This window comes from Acomys russatus, chromosome 28, assembly GCF_903995435.1.
Source record: "Acomys russatus chromosome 28, mAcoRus1.1, whole genome shotgun sequence".
Taxonomy (NCBI): domain Eukaryota; kingdom Metazoa; phylum Chordata; class Mammalia; order Rodentia; family Muridae; genus Acomys; species Acomys russatus.
The window spans coordinates 35,237,544-35,259,624 of record NC_067164.1 but is presented as its reverse complement, the minus strand read 5'-3'; the positions used below and the strand labels follow the sequence as shown (position 1 = coordinate 35,259,624).

At 45.8% G+C, this 22,081-nt stretch overlaps 1 pseudogene; it reads right to left on the bottom strand.

Moving 5' to 3' along the window:
• Positions 1-20,449: 20,449 nt before the first annotated feature.
• Positions 20,450-21,827, bottom strand: LOC127210925 (tubulin beta chain-like; annotated as a pseudogene).
• Between the last annotated feature and the right edge of the window lie 254 nt (positions 21,828-22,081).

The window sequence follows — 22,081 nt, the reverse complement described above, 5'->3', positions numbered from 1 at the left end:
TAAAAGGCTGCTGTGAGTGAGGCTGCAGTAAACACGCATGCGGGGTGGTGGCTTAGAGCTGTCGGGTGTGTGCATGCCCAGGAGCGGTGGTCTACTTATATGGCATTCCTTCTTTCAGTTTTTGGGGAGCCTCCATACTGGTTTCCATAGAGGCTGCACTAGTTCATACGTCCACCACTGTCTATGGGATTCCCCCATCTTGTACCCTCTCTAGCATTTACTTGTATTTTAAAGATGGACTGTACTTTAAGTTATGTGCGTATGTGTGTGTGTGTGTCTGTGTGCATGTGAGTGCAGGTTCTGTGGCGGCCAGAAGAGGGTGTCAGGTGCCCTGGAGCTGGCGTTACAGGTGCTGGGAACTGAACTCAGGTCCTCTGCAAGGTCTGCTCATAGTTTTAAGACCTCAGCATACCTCCAGCCCACTAATATATTTTTTTTTTTTTTGAGACAGGGTTTTTCTGTCCTGGACTCGCTTTGTAGACCTCGAACTCACAGCGATCCACCTGCCTCTACCTTCTGAGTGCTGGGATTAAAGGCATGTACCACCATGCCCAGCCTAATTTAAAAAAAATTTTTTTTTATTAATTTATTCTTGTTACATCTCAATGTTTATCCCATCCCTTGTATCCTCCCATTCTTCCCTCCCCCCCCCCATTTTCCCATTATTCCCCTCCCCTAGGACTGTTTCTGAGGGGGATTACCTCCTCCTATATGTGCTCATAGGGTATCAAGTCTCTTCTTGGCAACCTGCTGTCCTTCCTCTGAGTGCCACCAGGTCTCCCCCTCCAGGGGACATGGTCAAATGTGAGGCACCAGAGTATGTGAGAAAGTCATATCCCACTCTCCACTCAACTGTATCCTATCAGAACACCAGCCTAATTTTTTTAGATCTTAAAAAACCTTATGTATATGCATGAGTGTTTTGTCTGTGTGTATGTATCTGCATCACTTGTATGCCATTTTTTTTTTTGAGGTCATATTTTCTGGAACTGGAGTTAGAGATGGTTGTCACCTGCCATGTGGGTGCTGGGAACCAAGCCAAGGTCCTTTGTAAGAGCAACACGTGCTACTAACTGCTGAGATCTCTCTAGCCCCTGTTTTGTTGGTAGCCATTTTTGGCTGGGGTGGAACGGGATCTCATGTGTTTCCTGATGCCAAAGGACACTGAACATTGTTTTGTGTATCTGTTGCCCACTGGACTTTATGCGTTTTTTGTTTTTTGTTCCTTTTTTTTTTTTTGCCCATTTATTGGTTAGATTATTTGTGTTTTTTATATTAATAAAATCTTAAAAATGAGGTCCTTGGGGCCTGGCTAGATGGCTCAGTGGTTAAGAGCATAGGCTGCTCTTCCAGAAGACCCAGTTTACTGTCTGTAACTCTTCTTCCAGGAGATCTGACCCCCACTTTTGGCCTCTATTTTGTTTTTTGTTTTTGTTTTTTCTCATTATGTAACTTTGGCTGCCCTGGAACTTGCTCTGTAGACTAGGGTAGCCTTGAACTCACAGAGATCCACCCGCCTCTGCCTCCAGAGTACTGGGATTACAGGTGTGCACCATTGCACCCAGATATCTCCCCCCTCCCCCCACCCCGAGATAGGATTTCTCTGTGTAGCCTTGGCTGTCCTGCACTCACTTTGTAGACCAGGCTGGCCTCGAACTCAGCGATGCACCTGCCTCTGCCTCCCCTGGGATTAAAGTGTGTACCACCATGTCTGGCTCAGATATTTTTGATTTAAGGTTCATTTTTTTTTTTTTTTTTTGATATGCAGTTTTTCTAGGTAGCCTTGGCTGTCCTAGACTCACTTTGTAGACCAGGCTGGCCCTGAACTCACAGCGATCCACCTGCCTCTGCCTCCTGAGTGCTGGGATTAAAGGTGAGCGGCACCACACCTGGCCCTTAAGGTTCATTCTTAATTTATATGTATTAGTGTTTGGCCTGCAATGTACCATGTACATGACTGGTGACTGAAGAGGACACCAGACCCCATGAAACTGGAGTTACATATGGTCATTAGCCACCATATGGGTGCTGGGAACTGAACCTGGGTCCTCAGAAGAGCAGCTGAGCCTTCTTTCCAGTCCTAGGTAGTAGGCTTTAAATCTATGCCCTTCTTCTTCTTCTTCTTCTTCTTCTTCTTCTTCTTCTTCTTCTTCTTCTTCTTCTTCTTCTTCTTCTTCTTCTTCTTTTTTTCGAGACAGGGTTTCTTTGTGAGGCCTTGACTGTCCTGGACTTGTTTTGCAGACCAGGCTGGCCTCGAACTCACAGCGATCCTCCTGCCTTTGCCTCCCAAGTGCTGGGATTAAAGGCGCGTGCCACCACGCCTGGCTATGCAATTCTTCTTGCTATTCTTTTTTGGATTTTTTTTTTTCGAGACAGGGTTTCTCTGTGTAGCCCTGGCTGTCCTGGATTCACTTTGTAGACCAGGCTGGCCTTGAACTCACAGCGATCCTCCTGCCTCTGCCTCCCAAGTGCTGGGATTAAAGGCGTGCTCCACCACCCACTATTCTTCTTGCTCTTCTTAAGCTCTTGGCATCTTTTCCAGGAAATCTTTGTCTGCACCTGTATTTTGAAGTGTTTCCTTTGGCAGCAGTTTCAGGGTTTGCATTAAGGTCTTTGATTCATTTTTGGCTGATTGTTTTTTAATTAAATTTAATTAATTATTGTAAATATACATGTGTGTGCCATGGTGCATGAGTGGGAGTTGCTTTTCTTCTATGGTGTAGATGCTCAGGGTCAAACTCCGTCTTGGTGGCAGGCGCCTTTACCCACAGAACCATCTGGAAAGCCTTGAGTTAATTTTTATATAGGGTGAGAGACAGACACACCAAGTTTCCTTCTATACATGGGTGTCTAGTGTTCCTGATCTTCCCTCACTGTATAAACAGAATTAAGAAAGAAAGAAAGAAACAAACAAACATCAATAAAAAAACCCCCACACAGGTAGGAGGTGAGTAAAAACTTGAAAAAAAGAAACTGAAATGGTGAAAGTCAGTCTATCATATATTCAAATCTAGGTGAACATTGTGACCATATGGTCATGCTTGACATGAAAATTCATTGATTATGTTGACAAACAGGTTTGAAAAAAGGAGTTGCATTTAATTGATGTTTTAGGTGATAGAATGTGTATGTGTACAAATCTGGAAAAGGGTGCAGTATGGAGCCCGCCTTAGTGCTCTGTTGTGGCTTAGCACTGTTCTCTGTTGTGACTTAGCACTGTGCTGTACTACCAGCCTTCCAATCTCATTAAAAAAGATTGGCTTTTATGTGCATGAATGTTTGCCTGTGTGTGTGTGTGTGTGCCTGTTGCTCACAGAGGCCAGAAGGGGGCGTCAAATCCCTTGGAGCTGGATTAACAGGTGGTTGGCCTCCTGTTGAGGGTATGGCTGCTGTGCCTGGGTTTTCAAGGGCTCTTACCAGCTGAGCCATCTCTCCAGGTTCCCACCCCCACTGCCATTTTGATCTGCTGCTTAGTTCTCTTAGCATCTCTTCCCTTGGGAACTGGGTGTCTTTGTCCTTGGAACATTAACCCTTTGTTGCTTTAGTGCTCATCTCTAAATCCTGTCTGTTTCTGAGTCCAGTTGTCTCCTACCATGCAAGGCTTGGGAGTCAAGCTGAGGCCGTCTGTCTCGGTGCCAAGCACCTTTCCTGGGCCAGCCATCTTGGTAGCTTTTTTGTGCTAGTGTCCTTCCTCTGCCCACCTGGTTTGCTCTCACCTCTTAGCAAGGGCGCTATGCGTTTCAAGTCCCCCAACATGACAGGGAGTCAGAACTTGGGGCTCCCTCTTGGATCCATAGCACCAAGCCTTTGATTTACATTTTCCTACTGAGTGCAGCACCTCTTCTCCTGTTATGGTGGTGGGATGGAGGATGGGAGGGTGAGCTGGGGCCCATCTGTAAGCTCTGAGCACCTTCACCTGGACTATCATGAGGCTATTTAGGGTCTCCTCCCAACAGGGCTCGTGTTAGCATCTTACTTGGTTCCCCAGGCCTGTCTGGCTGACCCAGGCCTGTCTAACTGACCCAGGCCTGTCTGGCTGACCCAGGCCTGTCTAGCTGACTCAGGCCTGTCTGGCTGACCCAGGCTGATGCGTGCATGGAGCGCAGAATACCTTTGCTTGGAAGCATTATGGTAGGAGAACTTTCCCAGGATTTCCATTCTTTTCTCCTTACTTCCCTTGCAGTGGGAAGCAGGCTGAGTGTAGTTAGCGCCCAGAAGCCTCATGCATTTATGAGGTGTGCTTTTAAAGAATGTTAATTTTTAAATACGTAGTTTATGTTTAAAAAACATTTTATTTATTCTCATGTGTGTGCATGTGTGTGTGCACCATGGCATGTGTGTGTATGTACAGTATGTATGTGTACAGTGTGTGTTTGTGTGCACCACGGCACGTGTGTGGAGGTCAGGGGACAGTTTGTAGTTCTCTCCTTCCACTGTGTAGCTCTTGGGTTCATGCTCAGGCCATCAGTCTTGGTGACAAGCACCTTTACTGGCTCAGCCATCTTGCTAGCCTTTATTTTTAACTGAGCCTTTGTGCCGGCTAAATGACCAAGTTTGTTCTTATAAGATCTCAGCTGATAGCAGCCATGGTGGTGCACACCTGTCTGTAATCCACGCTGTTGGGAGGTGGCCATGGTGGCGCACACCTGTCTGTAATTCACGCTGTTGGGAGGCTGAGGCAGGTATCACTGAAAAATTGAGACCATCCTGTTCTACATAGCAAGGTCTAGGCCAACCTGGTCTACATAGCAAGGTCTAGGCCAGCCTGGTCTACATAGCAAAGTCAAGGTCGGCCAGGGCTACATAACAAGGTCGAGATCGGCCAGGGCTACATAGTGACGTGCTTTCAAAACAGCGCAGCAGAATCTCAAGTAGAGCCGGATTTTGCTTTAGAGGCTTCTAAAACTTGCGTTTAAAAGCCAGAAATGGAAACCACCAGGGAAGAGAAAGAAAACTATGAGCTATCAATGCAGATTGGAGGCTGGAGAGAGGCTGAGCAGGAAAGAGCACCTCTGCCAGCTTACAAGGGCCCTGCACTCAGTTACACAGACATACATGCAAGTAGAACGCCCATCCATGTAACGTAAAAATAAATCTTAAAACCCTATTAAGATGGAGATTATCATTAGAACACATGGCTCTTGCTGTTCAAATATGATAAATTGAGGAAAAGGTAAAATTCAAGGCTAATATTGCCAACACAAATGAACATTTATTAATTATACAGGAAGGTATTGCTCTCTAGTGTGAGTTCAGTGAAGAAGTCACTGGGTTTGGTCATATCTCGCCTGGAGATTTCTACCCCGTGAGGTGGTAGAAACAGCCTGCTCTGATAAGTTGTGCTCTGAAACCACAGTGTGATGCTCTATTGTCTGCCTCTCTCCAGAGGGCAGACATGGCCAAAAGAAAGGTTTCCTCATTGCTTAATGTTGGAAGTTTCAGCAAAGACTGTGGCTGCATCAGTTAAAAAAAAAAAAAAAAAAAAAAAAAAAAAAAAAAAAAAAGAGCTTTATTATGGAAAACTTCAGACGTTTAGAAAACTAGCATAAAGAGGAACCTCCCACTTGTCACTCAGGCTTGGCAACTGTCATAACTGTCATCTGTCTGTGCTCAGCCTCCCCTCTCTGCTGTCTCTAAGGCAGCCCTCCCACTAGTGGGCCAGACACAGTCTGAGTTGACAGTGGGTGACCTCCGACACTACAAAGATGCAGACATTTTCATCATCCCAGAAGCTTTTGTTTCTCAGCTTATTTCCTTTTCTTCACCTTGCAGGATTCCTTTGTTCTCATTTATTTAAACTTAGATTAAATTTGCCCATCCTAGAATTTTATATGCATGGAAATCCTCAATATGCTCTCTCTCTCTCTCTGTCGTCCCCCTTACCCCCACCCCCACAGGGTCAGAGGCAGCCCAGGTTGTCCCGGAACTGGGGGAAAAAAAAATCAGCTGCCTCTGCCTCCCGAGTAGAGTGCTAGTCTTAAACTTGTGTGCCACCTGCCCAGCAGTGTGCACACTTTTAGTATCAGGTTTCTTTTACTCAAAATGTGTGTGGCCCTTCACCTTATATCATGTACCAGAGACTCCCTTTTCCTTGCGGAGAGAGCTCTGCAATAGAAATAGGTCACAACTCGATTGTTCATACTTAAGTTTATAGGTCCTGGATCGTCCCTAGTAATTCGTGTCAGCGTACACGAACATGCATCATGAGGTGGTAGAAGCACACCTCATCAATAAATATGGGAAAGGGTTTATTTCAGCTCAGGGTTCAAGGCACAGTCCACTATGGTGGGAGGGGTAGGTTGGCAGGAGCTGATGCAGCTGGTTGTATCACATCCACACTCAGGAACGGAGGATGCTGGCCACCTGCTCACTTTCTCCAGTCACGCAGTGCAGGATCCCAGCCAGGGAATGGAGCTGCCTGATGTGGGTAAGTCTCCCCACTTCAATCCGGACACCCATGGCGTGTCCAGAGATCTCCCCAAGGTGAGTCTAGGATTTGACACGTTGGCTGCTAACGCCGGGCTTGCTCCTGTAGTAGGAACCTCTGCAGAGCGGCTGGGGGTTGCACAAAAAAACAAACAAACAAAAAAAACAAAACACCCTAGGCTCTTCAGTGATGTAAGCGTCTCCCTGTAAGCCCCACTTTTCAAAGATTTCACCCTGTAGCCCAGGCCCTCAGTCTCAACAGACAGATGCGGAACACCTAAGTTTTTTTAAAAAGCTATTTCCTAAAGATTTATTTATTTATTATGTATACAGTGTTCTGCCTGCATGTACATCTGCAGGCCAGAAGAGGGCACCAGATCTTATTATATAGATGGTTGTGAGCCACTATGTGGGTGCTGGGAATTGAACTCAGGACCTCTGGAAGAGCAGCCAGTGCTCTTAACCGGTGAGCCATCTCTCCAGCCCCGAAAGTTTAATTAATTTTAATATATGTTTATTAGTCACATGTGGTAGTAGTCACCCTACTGGGCATCTAGAGGCCAGTCTTGGAATTACCAGTGGAGTTATATCACTTCATGGCTAATAGCGGAATGTAGGAACCAAGGGACGATGGATGACTGGAACTGGAGAGGAAGAGTGCCCAAGGTTAGACACTGGTGAGCAACAGCATCTAAGGCTGTGTCTGAGATGACGTTGGAAAGAATACGGCTATGGAGGCCCTAAACGAGTGGCGTTCTCTAATGGAGGTCCAAAAAGAGAGGGAATGGTCAGTAGCATTAGTTATCACTGGCTGACTCGGTCAGGTGACAACTGAAAATAGCTCTGTCTTTGACCCTCACCCTGCCTGTGTGCTCGGAGGAAGCCTTGGGACTCTGCAGGCTGAGGTGAGGCTTGAGGTACCGGCTCCCCTTTGCCTTCTCTGCGAAACGAAATGAGTGCTTACGGCAAGACCACTGCGGTGCCAATTCCTATGACTGACTCTGGGGGTTTTGAGTGTGATGTGACACAAAACCACTTCTGGGATGCTGTTGGAAGGCCTTGGGACGTTCACGACGCTCCGGCACCTAATTAAAATGTTAAGGTATGAGTCAAATTGATGGGTTTTGAACCCGAAAGATCAAATAGTTCACTTAATCGTATTAACCAAATTGGTTTTAAAACCGGCGGAATTATCCGCGGTGCTTAAGGAGTCATTATTCTCCAACCGAGTGGATTAATGGGTCACCTTGGGATTTGCAGCTGGAGTTTTCCTTCATGGCCACGCACTGGGGACTGGGTCATTTGTCCCCAAGAGACTCTCAGCAAAGGTTCACCAGACCTGTCTTGATTCATTTACAGAACTGCACGAGGAGATTTTCCAGTTACACTTTCCAGGGTTGGTTTGATCAGTCTCATGCGGTTGCTCTGTCTGCGGCGCTGCCGGGGGAGATGATTTGCGAACCCACGTCTGATATGACTGGAGCTTGTGTGGCTTAGACGGCTGTTATCTTTGAGATGTTGGGTGTAGTTATCTCATGCACATTCTGACACGGTTTCTGAAGGAGCAGGAGCGGGGCGGTGGCAGGGGTGGGGTGGGGGGGGGGGGTGGGGCACTAACTCTTTTTTGCTAGTGGAATCTGAGTGACAGAGACATCAAAGCAACCAAAGATAACACAGTGAACCCAACGCATAACTATCAAGGTTTTCTTCTTCCTGTTTTGGCCCTCCATTTCTACAGCAGCCATTAGTACGTTATGGCAGTAATGTGGTTGTGACCTGCACATGCAGCTCCTGGCCCAGCCACATCAGTACCAACTAGAAGCTGCTTAGAAATACTTAAGATAGACCAAGACATCAGATTTGAAAACATCCCTTGAAGGACCTTTACAGCCCCAGGAGAGTGGTTCCCTTCCTGGCTGGGTATATCACCGGTCACACTCACTTCCGAACTTCGGCCTCAGGGATGGGGCTGGGCATCATGCAGTTTCAAGGCTCCCCCATGTGATTCAGGGGTTCAGGCTTGGAGGGTGCGGTGGCTTGAGGGTGCTCCTTCCGAATGTGCCACTCTTTCAACTTTATGTAAGCTTTATCGTTGGATAGAGAGACTAGAGCCCTCAGGATTATTCACACCCCACCCACCCATTCATTAAATGACTTTAAGGACAGATGTGTTGGGCTGGAGAGATGGCTCAGAGGTTAAGAGCACTGACTGCTCTTCCAGAGGTCCTGAGTTCAATTCCCAGCAACTACATGGTGGCTCACAACCATCTGTAATGTAATCTGATGGCTTCTTCTGTCCTGCAGGTGTACATGCAAACAGAGCACTGTATACATAATAAATAAATAAATAAATATTAAATGGAACAAAACAGATGTGTTTAGTCTGCTGTCTGGCTGACCCTGTTATAGATGTTAAAGCCTACTGAATGTCCCATGAAACATGAGGGGATAATAGAAAACAAAGGGAGAGATGCTTTGTTTTTATTCTCTATTAAGACGAGCTAAGTGCTCTGATTACCATAAGAGAATACATTTAATTGTGAAATTCAGAATGCACGTGAGGTCAGCTTATCAGACAAAAATAGGGGAAAAAAAAAGTAAGATTTGAAATTTAGACAAACAGTACCTTTTTTATTCAATAATTTAGTGTTTCTTTTTGTTTTTGCTTTTTTTTTTTTTTTTTTTTTTTTTTTGGAGACAGGGTTCCTCTGTGTAGTCTTGGCCATCCTGGACTTACTCTGTAGACCAGGCTGGCCTCAAACTCACAGTGATCCACCTGCCTCTGCCTCCCTGAGGGCTGGGATTACAGGCATGTGCCACAATAATTTAGTGTTTTATCAGATGGTGAGGATTTACTCTATTGCAGGCTGGTCTTCAACTTAACTCTGTAGTGCAGCTTTCTCTCAAGCTTGGAATCCTTCTGTCTCATAGTCCCAAGTTGTTGGACACGAACCACTGAACCTGGATTAACTTACTATCTTTTAAGGCCCGGCTGTCCTGGAATTCCTTATGTAGACCAAATTTGTCCTCAATTCAGAGATCCTCCTGCCTCTGCCTTCTGAGTGCTGGGGTTAAAAGTATGTGTCACCAGTCCCAGTAAAAAAAAAAAATACTTAGTTATTTTGTTATATGTATGCTGGCTAGTCTTATGTCAACTTGACACAGGCTAGAGTTATCTGAAAGGAGGAAGCCTCCATGAGAAAATGCTTCCAAAGGATCCATCTGTAAGACATTTTCTCAATTAGTGATTGAGGGGGAGGACCCAGCCCATTGTGGGTGGGGCCATGCCTGGGCTGGTGATCCTGGATTCTGTAAGAAAGCAGGCTGAGCAAGCCATGGGGAACAAGCCAGTAAGCAGCACCCCCTTCATGGCCTCTGCATCAGCGCCTGCCTCCAGGTTACTGTCCTGCTGGACTTCCTGTCCTGACTTCCTTCAGTGATGAACAGCAGTGTGGAAGTGTAAGCCAGATAAACCGTTTCCTTCCCACCTTGCCTTTCGGTCCGGGTGTTTCATTGCAGCGATAGAAACCCTAGCTAAGACTGGTGTATCAGCATTTACCTGCGTGTAGGTATGCACATCATACTAAATGCATCCATTGCCCACAGAGGCCACCTTCAGACGGTTGTGAGCTGCCTGGTGAATGCTGGGAAATGAGCCTGGGTCCGCTCCAAGATCAGCAAGTGCTGTAAACTGCTGAGCCATCATCTCTCTAGCCCTGACTTTATATTTTTAACAATAAGTCATGTTTATCGTAACTAGTTCCTATGAAAACACAGGGTGCATGTTTATAAATGTTAATTCTGGCAACCTTGAGAAATAAACCGTGTAAAATGAAGACTAAAAAGTATATATAACAAATAGAATTTTAACCTATAAATGTGCTATCAGGATACCCACACAAAATACCTTTTATAGTTCATTTTATTTACTTTTAAGGAGGCAGGATCATAGTCATACAGGACGACAGTCACACCCTGAGACTCAGACACGGTCCTGCCTCCACTTCCCACGTTGCTAGGATTATAGGCATGGCCCCTACATACAGCCAGGACATTTGATCAATTAAAGAATAGTCTATACTCCATGGTTTCAGGCCAGCAAGAGGTCTCTCTGAGATGAGGCTGAAACACAAACGTTTATACATGCTGATTACTCTTTGGCTTTTTGGTTTTTTTTTGTTTTTGGAAATAGGGTTTCTTTGTGTGGTCCTGGCTGTCCTGAACTCACTTTGTAGACCAGGATGGCCTTGAACTCACAGAGAAGCACCTGCCTTTGCCACCCGGGTGCTGGGATTAAAGGCATGGGCCACCACTTTTGTTATGTGCAAACCAAACCAAAATAAGAAGATTGCCAATCTTCCTCACACTAAATAAGAGGAAAAGAGCAGAAACAAACTGCACGCAGAACGAGCTGTTGGGAGCCCTACCCAACAGCAGAGGGCGCACGTGCACTACGGATGAGCTTCCAGTCACACCCGACCGGGTCATTTTCGCAATACTTTGCGCAGCTCAGATTTTATTTAAATATTTATTGGAATCAACTTTGGCATGCAGCGGTGCAAAAACAGATTAGAAACTAAATGCAGGTCTAGTATATTCTCCAGCGATTGCATTTCCCTAAATGATATATTGCTTTTGTCTAAGCTCCTTGGCTTAGGAAGTCCTTCAGTTTGTTTTTGGCTCCTGGAAGCCCTGTGCTTCTGGTTTATGAATTTAGATCCTGGCGTTTTTTTCGGGGACCTCTGTGCGAGGGAGGCGGAGTTGGGTGGGGGTTTATCAAGGTAAGGAAGGGAAAGTCCCAGCCTGGGAGGGATTGCCGCCGCTGGATTGACTTGGCGCTGAACCACAGAGTCAAACGTGACAGTTTGTTCTCAGGTGCAAAGCCATGCAAGAAAATCTGAGAGACGATTTAACTCCCGCCCGACACCCCCCCCCCACCCCCCCGTGCCGCTTTTCAGGGACAGAGCGGGGCATTCATATTGGTTTTCCTAGTGCAAGCCATGGAGAGCCTTGGAACTATGAGGGCGGGTTCTTAGAAATGCATTTGTGGATGTTTTTTTTTGTCTTTGTGCAAACAGTGTAGAGTGTGCCTCCGCCCCTACATGACGCTGAGGCCCATGGCTCCTAAACCACGGACTTGTACAGCATATTACACAATTTAATTTTCTTGGTTTTTATTTTTTGATTTTTCTGAGATAGGATTTCTCTATGTAGCCTTGGCTGTCCTGGACTCGCTTTGTAGACCAGTCTGGCCTTGAACTCACAGAGATCCACCTGCCTCTGCCTACCTAGATCTGGGATTAAAGGCTGTGCCACCACCCCTGACTCATAATTTAATTTTCTAGTCCACTGTAACACAGTGGTGCTTGTGTCTTAGTTTTTTTTTCTTCCCCATTTTTAAAGATTTATTTATTTATTGTATATGAGTGCTTTATCTGCAGCAGAGGGCACCAGATCTCATTATAGATGGCTGTGAGCCACCATGTGGGTGCTGGGAACTGAACTCAGGACCTCTGGAAGAGCAGGCGGCGCTCTTAACCACTGAGCCATCTCTCCAGCCCCACAGTGGTGTTTGTGTATGAAAATAATTGTAAATAGAGAAAAGGTACACCAGATATAGTATTTTAAAATTATAACGGTTTTTGAAATTACAATAAAATCACACTGTTTCTGTCATTCCCTTTCCTCATTCCAACCCCTCCAATGCATCCACCCTCTTGTTTCTTTCACATTCGCGGCCTTTGGGGCTGGAGAGATTGCTCAGAGGTTGTTCTTCCAGAGGTCCTGAGTTCAATTCCCAGAAACCACATGGTGGGTCACAACCATTTAAATTGAGATCTGGTGCCCTTCTGGCTACAGATGTACATGCAGTCACAACCCTGTGTACATAAGAAATTAAAAAAAAAAATCGTGGCCTTTAAAAAATTGTTGTTTTATATATATGTGTGTGTGTATATATATATACACACATACACATGTATGTGTGTTCCTAAGTACAGAGTACAGCCTGCTCAGTTCCTGTGTGTTGTACGAATGTGACCTTAAGGCTCAGCAAGTGGCATAGGATAACTAATTGTTTGGTTTTTCCTTGGGGAAGATCGTTTCTTTGGCTCTCAGTATTCTGTAGTTGCCAGGGGTCTTTGGGCTGTGAGTTCTCCCTTCCACATCAGCATCTTCTTCATCCTTGTTAGGCCACCGTGTTCCCTTCCACATCAGCATCTTCTTCATCCTTGTTAGGCCACCGTGTTGTGAGACTTTCTGCATGCAGCCCCTCGGACGTTTCTAGGAGACACAGTCTCTCAGAAAACGTCTGTTTCTCTGCCTCTTACAATCTTCTCATCTCTTCCCCGATGATCCCCGAGGCTTATGTGCCAGCTGGAGCCAGACTCCACAGTCTCTTGCTTTCTGCGTCCTGATTGGCTGTGGTTTTCTGTTGCAAAGAGGTTTCTCCAATGAGGGGCGGGGCGGGGCGTGCCCTTACCTGTGGGTGTCTGAATACGGACTTTTTCAGTTCGTTAGAATCCGAGGGGCTCATATAGATTTTCTTTTTTCTTTTTGAGTCAGAGTCTGGCTGTGTAGCCACAGACTTGCCATGATTTCACAATCCTCCTGCCTCAGCCTTATCGAGTGCTTAGATAGCCCAGCATTTTGTGGTCCATTGTTGGCTGAAAAAATTTAAAAAAGATTTATTTATTTCTCTATTGTGTACACAGTATTCTGCCTGCACGCCAGATCTCATTATAGATGGTTGTGAGCCACCATGTTGTTGCTGGGAATTGAACTCAGCACCTCTGGGTGAGCAAACAGTGCTCTTAACCTCTGAGCCATCTCTCCAGCCCCCTGTTGGCTGAAATTTTGTCCGCAGTGTTTCACTGTGTGACTCAGTGCATGACTATATTTGATTTTATTTCAGTCATACAACAACTCCGTTAAATAGTTGCTGCTTCTGTCTGTGTAGAGGTTTAAAAAAAAAAAAAAAAGTCGTGAATCTAAGCAAAAAGACACCACTCTTTTAAACAGAGAGCACTCTTTACACTCATGAAATATTACTTCCTAAATGTGATTCTGAAGGATGTTGTTTTTCACTGATATATTTTATCAATTTTGGAAAATGTTGCAAACTTTAACCCTTTCCTGGAGTTTTACAATACACAAGAATATTTTCTTAAGAAATTCTACTGCCAGCCAGGTGGTGGCGCATGCCTTTAATACCAACACTCAGGAGTTACAGGCAGGCAGGTCTCTGAGTTCAAGTCCAGCCTGGCCTACAGAGTGAGACTGTGTCTTGAATACCCTCCATACACCCCAAAAGAAATTCTATTGCAATGAAATACATAATTAACTTTGTGCAGTTTATATTTCCAAAAATTATTTTATTAAAGGACCCCTATTCTGGGCTGGAGAGGTGGCTCAGAGATTAATGGCACTGACCGCTCCTCCAGAGGTTCTGAGTTCAATTCCCAAATAACCACATGGTGGCTCACAACCATCTATAGTGTGATCTGATGTCCTTTTCTGGCCTGCAGGTGTATGTGCAGCCAGAGTACAGTATACACAATAATAAATAAATAAATCTTAAAAAAAACTCTTCTCTCCCAATTATTCTATTTATTCATTTATTTATTTATTTTTGGTTTTTCAAGACACGGTTTCTCTATGTTATCTTGGCTGAACTGGGCTCGTTTTATAGACCAGGCTGGCCTCAAACTCAGCGATTCATCTGCCTCTGCCTCCCAAGTGCTGGGATTAAAGCCGTGCACCACCATGCCTGGCTCTATCCTTTTTATTAACATATATTGGTTGTACAAAATAATGGGTTTTATTGAGACATTTTGAAGAAGGTATGTACTATAATCACACTCCCACTGTGCCCTTTATTTTCCCCCTCCCTGGAGTGGTATCTTTCCTTCTTCTAATTAATACTTTATTCCTTCCTTGTACTTTTATGTCTTAAAAAAAAAACCTGCCTGATTCTGTATATGCAAAAAAGTAACATCTGTCCCTCCCAGTCTATCTTATTTTGCTTAACATGATATCCAATTCTTTTTTTTTTTTTTTTTTTTTTTTTTGAGACAGGGTTTCTCTGTGTAGCCTTGGCTGTCTAGACTTCCTTTGTAAACCAGGCTGGCCTCGAACTCACAGTGATCCTCTGGCCTCTGCTTCCTGGGTGGTGGGATTAAAGGCATGCGCCACCACCACGCCCGGCATGATATCTAATTCTTAACACGTATCCAGTTCTTAACACGATATCCAGTTCCACCCATTTTCCTGTACATGATATAATTTGTTTTTCTTTATGGTTGAATAAAAGTACATGATGGGTCTGCACTCCATTTTCTTTATTCACCCGTTGATAGGTATCTAGGCTTATTCCATAACTTGGCTATTTTGAATAGTATCACAATACAAACGGGCATATAAGCGTGTCTAGTGTATGTCGACTCAGATCGCAGCGGAATCCGAGAAAAGGGAGCCGTCGGCATCTTAGAATCTACGATACCAGGAGTGGGATGGCTGGGCTCCGTTTTTTTTGTTTTGTTTCTTTTTCATTTTTAGTAGAATAGCCGTGTCAATTTTGCGGAGCATGTGTCTCCCGTGGGATATGTTTTGAGAAACGTGGGGTCTAATGAGTAAAGACGTGGTTCATGTTTTTTTTTTTTTTTTTTTTTTGCAGGAGTTCAGAGGAGTTCATTACGACCATCAGATTAGAGAACACAGCGTTCATCTCCTTCCGTTATAAGCACCATAGGGCCCAGAGACGTGAGACAGGGTCTGCAGAGAGAAGTTTGCAGACTGAACGAGGAGGAGGTAAAAAACTGCCTTTGGTATGAATGGGAGCACGGCTTCGGTGCCCGTGACGCTGAAAACAGGAAAGTGAGAACGGACCACAGTTTCTACTGATTTCTCAATATGGCGTTCTGATGAGCTCTCCTAGCGCATCAACTAGTATTGTCTTTCATTAATCCAGGATTGCTCAGCTGCTGTGAGGAAAGGAGGGTCAAACACTGGACCTGAATGGAGAACCAGCACTGAGACTCGCACGCTAGCAAACTGGGTTTCCTCCTTTTTGCACGGATGCGCATGTGCACGCTCACACAGATGCATCACACCAAGGCATCATGTCCTTGTGTCACTTGTCAGATAAGGAAAACAGGGAATGAGGACGTTCTTTTTAGAAGTAATTATTATTTATTATTACTGTGTGTGCATGGACGTTCACGTGGAGGTCAGAAGACACGTTTGTGGGGTTGTCCAACTTTTTGCAGGTTTTGGGGATGGGGCTTGCTTTACTGGCTGTGCCATCTTGCCGGCCCAGTGTGTGGACATTCTTGTCAGAAGATTGGTCGAAGGATTTTGAGTTTAAAGAACAGACAATTGTAAGCATTTTTCGGTAATATTGATGGCTTACAAGTTTCCGCTAGTCAAAATCTCTACCCTTCTGTGCTGGCTAGTCATATGCCAACTTGGCCACAAACTAGAATTATCTGGAAGGAAGGAAGGAAGATCGACTGAAAAAAAAATGCCTTCATAAGATCCAGCTATAGGGTATTTTCTTAATTAGTGATCGACGCGGGAGGGCTCAGCCCATTGTGGGCGGGGCCATCCCTGGGCCCGGTGGTCCTGGGTTCAATAAGAAAGCAGGCTGAGCAAGCCATGGGGAGCAAGCCAGTAAGCAGCACCCCTCCACGACCTCAGCATCAGGTTCCTGCCTTGTTGAGTTCCTGCGCGACTTCCTTAGATGATGAACAGTGATGTGGAAGTGTAAGTTGAATAAACCCTTTCCTCCCCAAGGTGCTTTTTCGTCATGGCTTTTCACAGCAGTAGAGACCCTGACTAAGACAGCTTTCTTCTCCAGAGCAGGGATGATGTTCATCTTATTCTGGTACTTTTTTTTTTCAAGAAAAAAAAAATTTTTTTTTTGAGACAAGAGCTAGCAGGCTACCCTGAAACTTGCAGTGGTTTTGCTAGCATTACAGCCCTGAGGCACCAGGTCTGGCATCTAGGAATCTTTGAGAGACCTTATCAAGCAATGTAGCATATTCCTTATCAGCTGGGGGAGTGAACCCAATTCATAGTTGCATCATTGGTCGAAGGGTTATAAAGAAACATTCAGCTGCTGCTGGGTGTGCAGAGGACTCGCTGAGACAGTGAGCCTCCATCTTCTGCATGACTCCGTCTCCGGGCATTCATGTGATGACGTAACAACAGTAAGGGGTTTCCCCTTGTGACCGGCCTGATGTAAACTGGTCTCCTCCCCAGCATCCCTTTGAAGTAGGTTTGGTGTGACGAGGCCCGTGGAGGCAGCACACATCACCATCTCATCACTTTGTCTGTCCCGCCTGTGCTTCTGTCTGTCATGGTAGCACTCACTTCCTTCCTGTGAAGGCACCAGAAGAGTAGAGAAATCACGGCAAACTGTGATTTCCCACATCACAACTGTAATGAGTTACCTGGGGCTTTTCAGAGGCCAATTTCAGAATAATGGTAACCCGAAATCCAGCAAAAGGAAGCCATTTCCTCCACAAGGCAGTTATGATTAAGAATGATTATTTTATCTTTGCTAATTCTGATAACACCTAATCCTCCTTACGAGATTTGCTTTAGTACCTAAAAATAGTGGACGTTTCTGAAAACGTGCTCGCTACAAAACCAGAAACTCACTAGAAATTGCTGGGGGTGTCCACGTGGGAATTTTTCTATGAAACTCGAATTGGGTCATGACTTTTCTTTTGGATAGCATTCTAGGGAATAAGATACACTTATATATATATATATATAAGACTGCATAAACGGAATGCTTCATGTCCTGGCTCAGTTGTTAGCACTGTTCTACCTCGGTGTCTTTGCATTTTAATTGAGCATACTGCTATTTAGTTAGTTAGTTTCATTTTTAAAAGTAATTTTATTTACTTATTTATTTTTATTTTTTACGTATACATTTATATAGTTTCGGTTTTAAGACCTTACAGCCTTTGGCTGGCTTGGAACTCACTATGTTGACCAGTCTGGGTTCCAGCTTACAGAGATCTGCCTGCCTCTGCCTCTTGACTGCTGGGATTAAAGGCATGGGCAAACATGCTGGGCTTGCATTTAAAATAAGCACACATAGTCCTGGAAGAAAAAAGGTTAATTCATCATTTTAGTTCTATTTCTCACATTTAAACACTGAGAATGTGAGGTTAAGAAGCTGGAAAACCGAGACAAAAGGAACGGATCCCACAGGTCGCTGGCAGTGCTACTCTCGGAGATGCAGGGCCTGGCGAGGAGGGCAGATGCTACTGTTAGAAGCTGTGAGAACAGCTCTAGGGACAAGAATGGAAACAGGAAGAGCTCCTGGTCTACTTCTGGTGAGCCAGGTGAGTCAGGGCCTTTGCACTAAAGAAACCGTTGATTGTGAAATGCATCTTGGAGAAACAAAAGGATTCACTGATGAGTTATAAATGGGCTGGGGATGGAGGAGACACGATTTTGTTTCTGGAGGCCAGCTTAGCCTCGAACTCACTGCACATCCCAGGGAGGCCTTGAATTTGTACAACCCTCCTGTCTGTTGGAGATTGCAGCTGTAAGTCGCCACGCCCATGAGCTGTCCTGAGCGATCTACTGAACTGGGAAAAGAGAGTTGCCGAGAATGCAAGTTCCGAGTTCAGGTTGAGTGTGGTTACTCTCAGGCTGGAGACATGGCTCAGCAGGTTGAGTGTGGTTGTTCTCAGGTGCCTGTTGGACATGAAAACATCGATGCCAGGTAAGCCAGAGCTGAAGGCTCAAATGCGGGTATTGTTTGCACGTGGGCCACACTTGAAGATCAGGAGCTGAGCCAGCTGAGCCAGGGACAGTGTACAGATCCCAGGGGAAGTATTCCCAAACTATATTCCCATGTAGAGGCTGGCAAGAGGAGGGGGAACCAGCCAAAGAGATGAAAAAAGGAATAGCCAGGGCACGAGGTGAGGGAGTGTGGAGCCTTGGAAGCAAAGGAGAAAACAGTTAGGGGAAGTGTTTGCTGCAGTAGCGAGAGGTTAAGGAAGATGGGAAGAGAGAGGCCGAGAAGGATGCTTGTGTGTCCTTGAGAAGATCAAGGACCCCGCTTGGCATACCTAAGGTGAGGAGACAATGCTCTTGCCTTCAGAGAAGTACAGTGTTGTCACAGCAACAAAACCGGTGCTAAGTAGAACTTCATTTTGGGGCTGCACTTAACTTCTGGGAGTATGCGTGTTACCATGGAAACCAGGAATTATTCCATGGAATAATATTATCTTTAGCTTCAAGGGTACTCAGAGGTCAGGCAGTCTGAATTCTCACCTTAGGCCCTTCCAGCAGAGGCTCACACATGCTCATGTTTGCACAAACATTTCTAGACACAGAAGTTCATTCCATGGGATGTGCTGTGGTTGGCTGGCTTTTGGTCAGTTACAAGAAAAGCATTCACAGTCAAAAAATCAAGAAGAGACCCAGTCATGAATGGGCAGTACTCAAAGCAGAAGAGGCTCTGAGGGCCGCTAAGCATGCTGGGAGCATAGGCAGCATGCTCAGGTTTGCCCCCTATCTGTAAGGTCTGAGGGATGCAGCCTGTGATTAGGCTGGCACTCAGCTGCATATGATTGGCTGGGACTCAACTCTATTAGCTGATTAAGTTGCAGTCTTCCACTGGCCTACTGATTAATTTGCCAGGCTGCTTTGGGCGCATGCAAGAATTTATGGTGGCGAGATGTGTGTGCATGTGTGTGTGTGTTTGTGTGTGCGCGCTCGTGCGCGCGCGTGCGTGTGTTCGTGTGGAGGTCAGAGGACAATATTGGTCTCTCTATGTAGTCCTGGATGTCCTAGAACTTGCTATGTAGACCAGGCTGAGCTCACAGAGATCCTCCTACTGTTGCCTCCTGAGTGTTGGGATCAAAGATGTGCACCACCAGCAAACCTTGGGTTTGGGGAAACCACCCCCCCTTTTTTTTTGAGAGCAACTCTTTTCACTGTCCTGAAACTTACCCAGGAGGCTCAGGCTAGCTGGTAAGTAAGACCCAGGAATCGACTTTTCTCTAATTATTGCACTCTGGGACTATAAAAGTGTGTGCCACTACTTTTTAAAAAAATTGTCTGTGTGTGTGCTTCTGGGTATTTAACTCACGCCCTACATGCATCGACTGAGCTTTCTCTCTATTCAAGGCCATAATATTTTAAATGAGCATTTGCTTCTCCTCCGTCTGCTCTCCTCACCTCTGGGGTGTGTGTGTGTGTGTGTGTGAAATGAGCGGCACAGTGATTAGTGGTGTTTTTGAAGCCAAATTGCAGGTCTGACTGTTAGCTGAAGGGTCTTGGGCAGTTTACTGATCCCCTCTGAGCCTTGTTTCTTCTTTTGAAGAGTGGTAAGTGCTGGTTTGGTGTAAGTGGATGGCGGTTAAAGGACGTAGTTCTGAGGGAGTTCTTGAGACAGTGCCTGGCACATGGGCAGTGCTCCCTAACTGTTACAGGGTCATCCCCATAGGCCCTGAGGGAGTCTAGTTTGTGGAGTGACTAGACAAAATGACTGTCATGGATTGTCACCTGTATGGGTAAGTGCCCCTATGTGATCTCAGAAGTTTTGTATATAACATATATATTATATAGTATATATAAAATATAAAAAAATATATTTATTTATTACAGAAGTTCAAAATTTAGAATTACAAAAAGCAGAAGAGAACGTCCTGACTGGGTCTTTCTCTAGTGCCTGCCCTCCTCATTCTGGGTTTAGTGTGTAGAATTTATTGATTTTATTTATTTATTTATTTTTTTAGGACACAAAGGTTTATGTGATTTTTAGCCATTACAACAGGAGTTCAGAAAGATCTCAAGTAATGTTACAAAAGGAGAAAAAAAAAAAAAAAAGTGACAAGTGACAGCGTAGAGCACCAGAGACCCAGCATAAACCTAAGGCCATCTTCCTTTCTGCAACTGCAGAGGTATTTTCAAAGACAAACACCGCCCCCCTCCCCATCCCCCGGGGAACTCAAGCCTCCTCCTCTTCGCCTTCCTCCTTCGCCTCGAACTCACCCTACTCATCCGCGCTGGCATCCTGGTTCCTCAGATACCGCGTCATTCATGTTGCTCTCTGCCTCGGCGAACTCCATCTCGTCCGTGGCCTCTCCCGGGTACCAGTGCAGGAAAGCCTTGCGCCGGAGCATGGCAGCGAACTGCTCTGAGATGCGCTCGAACAGCTCCTACATGGCGGTGCTATTGCCATTTGAAGGTGGCTTATGTCTTGAGGCCTCGAGGACGGATGCCACACACGGCCGTCTTCACGTTGTTGGGGATCCACTCCACGAATTAGCTGCTGTTCTTGTTCTGCACTTTGAGGATCTGCTTATCCAGTTCCTTTATGGACATGCGGCCCTGGAAAATGGTGGCCTCTGTCAGGTATGGCGTGGGTCGCAGGCGGCCATCATGTTCTTGGAGTCGAACATCTGTTGACTGAGCTCGGGCACTTCAGGGTACCGCTGGCTGCCCCTGCTGGTCAGAGGTGTGAAGCTGGGCTTGAAGAAGTGCAGGCTTGGGAGGGGCGCTGTGTTCACAGCCCGCTGGCACAGGGCCACGTTCAGCTGGCCTGGGAAGCTCAGGCAGGTGGTCACCCCGCTCATGGTGGCTGATACCAGGTGGTTGAGATCGCCATAGGTGGGTGTGGTCAGCTTGAGGGTGCAGAAGCAGGTGTCATACAGGGCCTCATTGCAGATGGAATAGGTTTCATCTGTGTTCTCCAGCAGCTGGTGTCCGGGAAAGGGTGCATTACAGGGCTCCATCTCGGTGTCAGAGACCCTGGGTGAGGGCGTTTGTGATGCGGTCTGGGTATTCCTCTTTGATCTTGCTGATGAGTAGGGTCCCCATGTCTGAGCCAGTGCCTCCCGCCAGTGAGTGAGTCAGCTGAAAGCCCTGGAGACAGTCACAGCTTTCGGACTCCGTCCTCACCACGGGCAGGATGGAGTCCACCAGCTCAGCACCCTCTTTTTTTTTTTTTGAGACAGGATTTCCCTGTGTAGCCTTGATTGTCCTGGACCTACTTTGTAGACCAGGCTGCCCTCGAACTCACAGCCATCCCCCTGCCTCGGCACCCTCTTAGTAGTGGCCCTTTGCCCATTTATTTCCTGCACCACTCTGGCTGAACACGACGTTGTCTGACCTGAAGATCTGCCCAAGTGGTCCAGACCCCTTCTTAGTCCATCGTGCCCCGCTCCAGGTCCACCAAGATGGCCGAGGTACATATTTATTACCAGTGACTTTGTTGTAGTGTACATTGATTCTTTATAGTTGCAAATCACTGTCTCCATGGTAACTTCCAGTGAGGTCGACACCATGCTCATCACTGATGACCCCCCCCCAAACTTGGCACCTATCTGGTTACTGCATTGGCCAGCCTGGATGTGCACGATCTGTCGCATGGTGCCTTGTTAGCTTCTTGATTTGGCTTAGGTCTGTGCCAGTGGGTCTCAAGGTCCTCCATGTCCACACCCTGTGCTGGGCCACCTGGAGCCTACTTTAGCACTGATTGGCTGAGCGATTTTTTAAAAAAGATTTAAAAACAAACAAACAAGCAAAAACAAAACAAAACAAAACAAAAAAAGAAAAACAAAAAAAAATTTTTTTTGTGCTATGTGCCATGCTTGCTTGTGCATACCCACAGAAGTCTATAAGC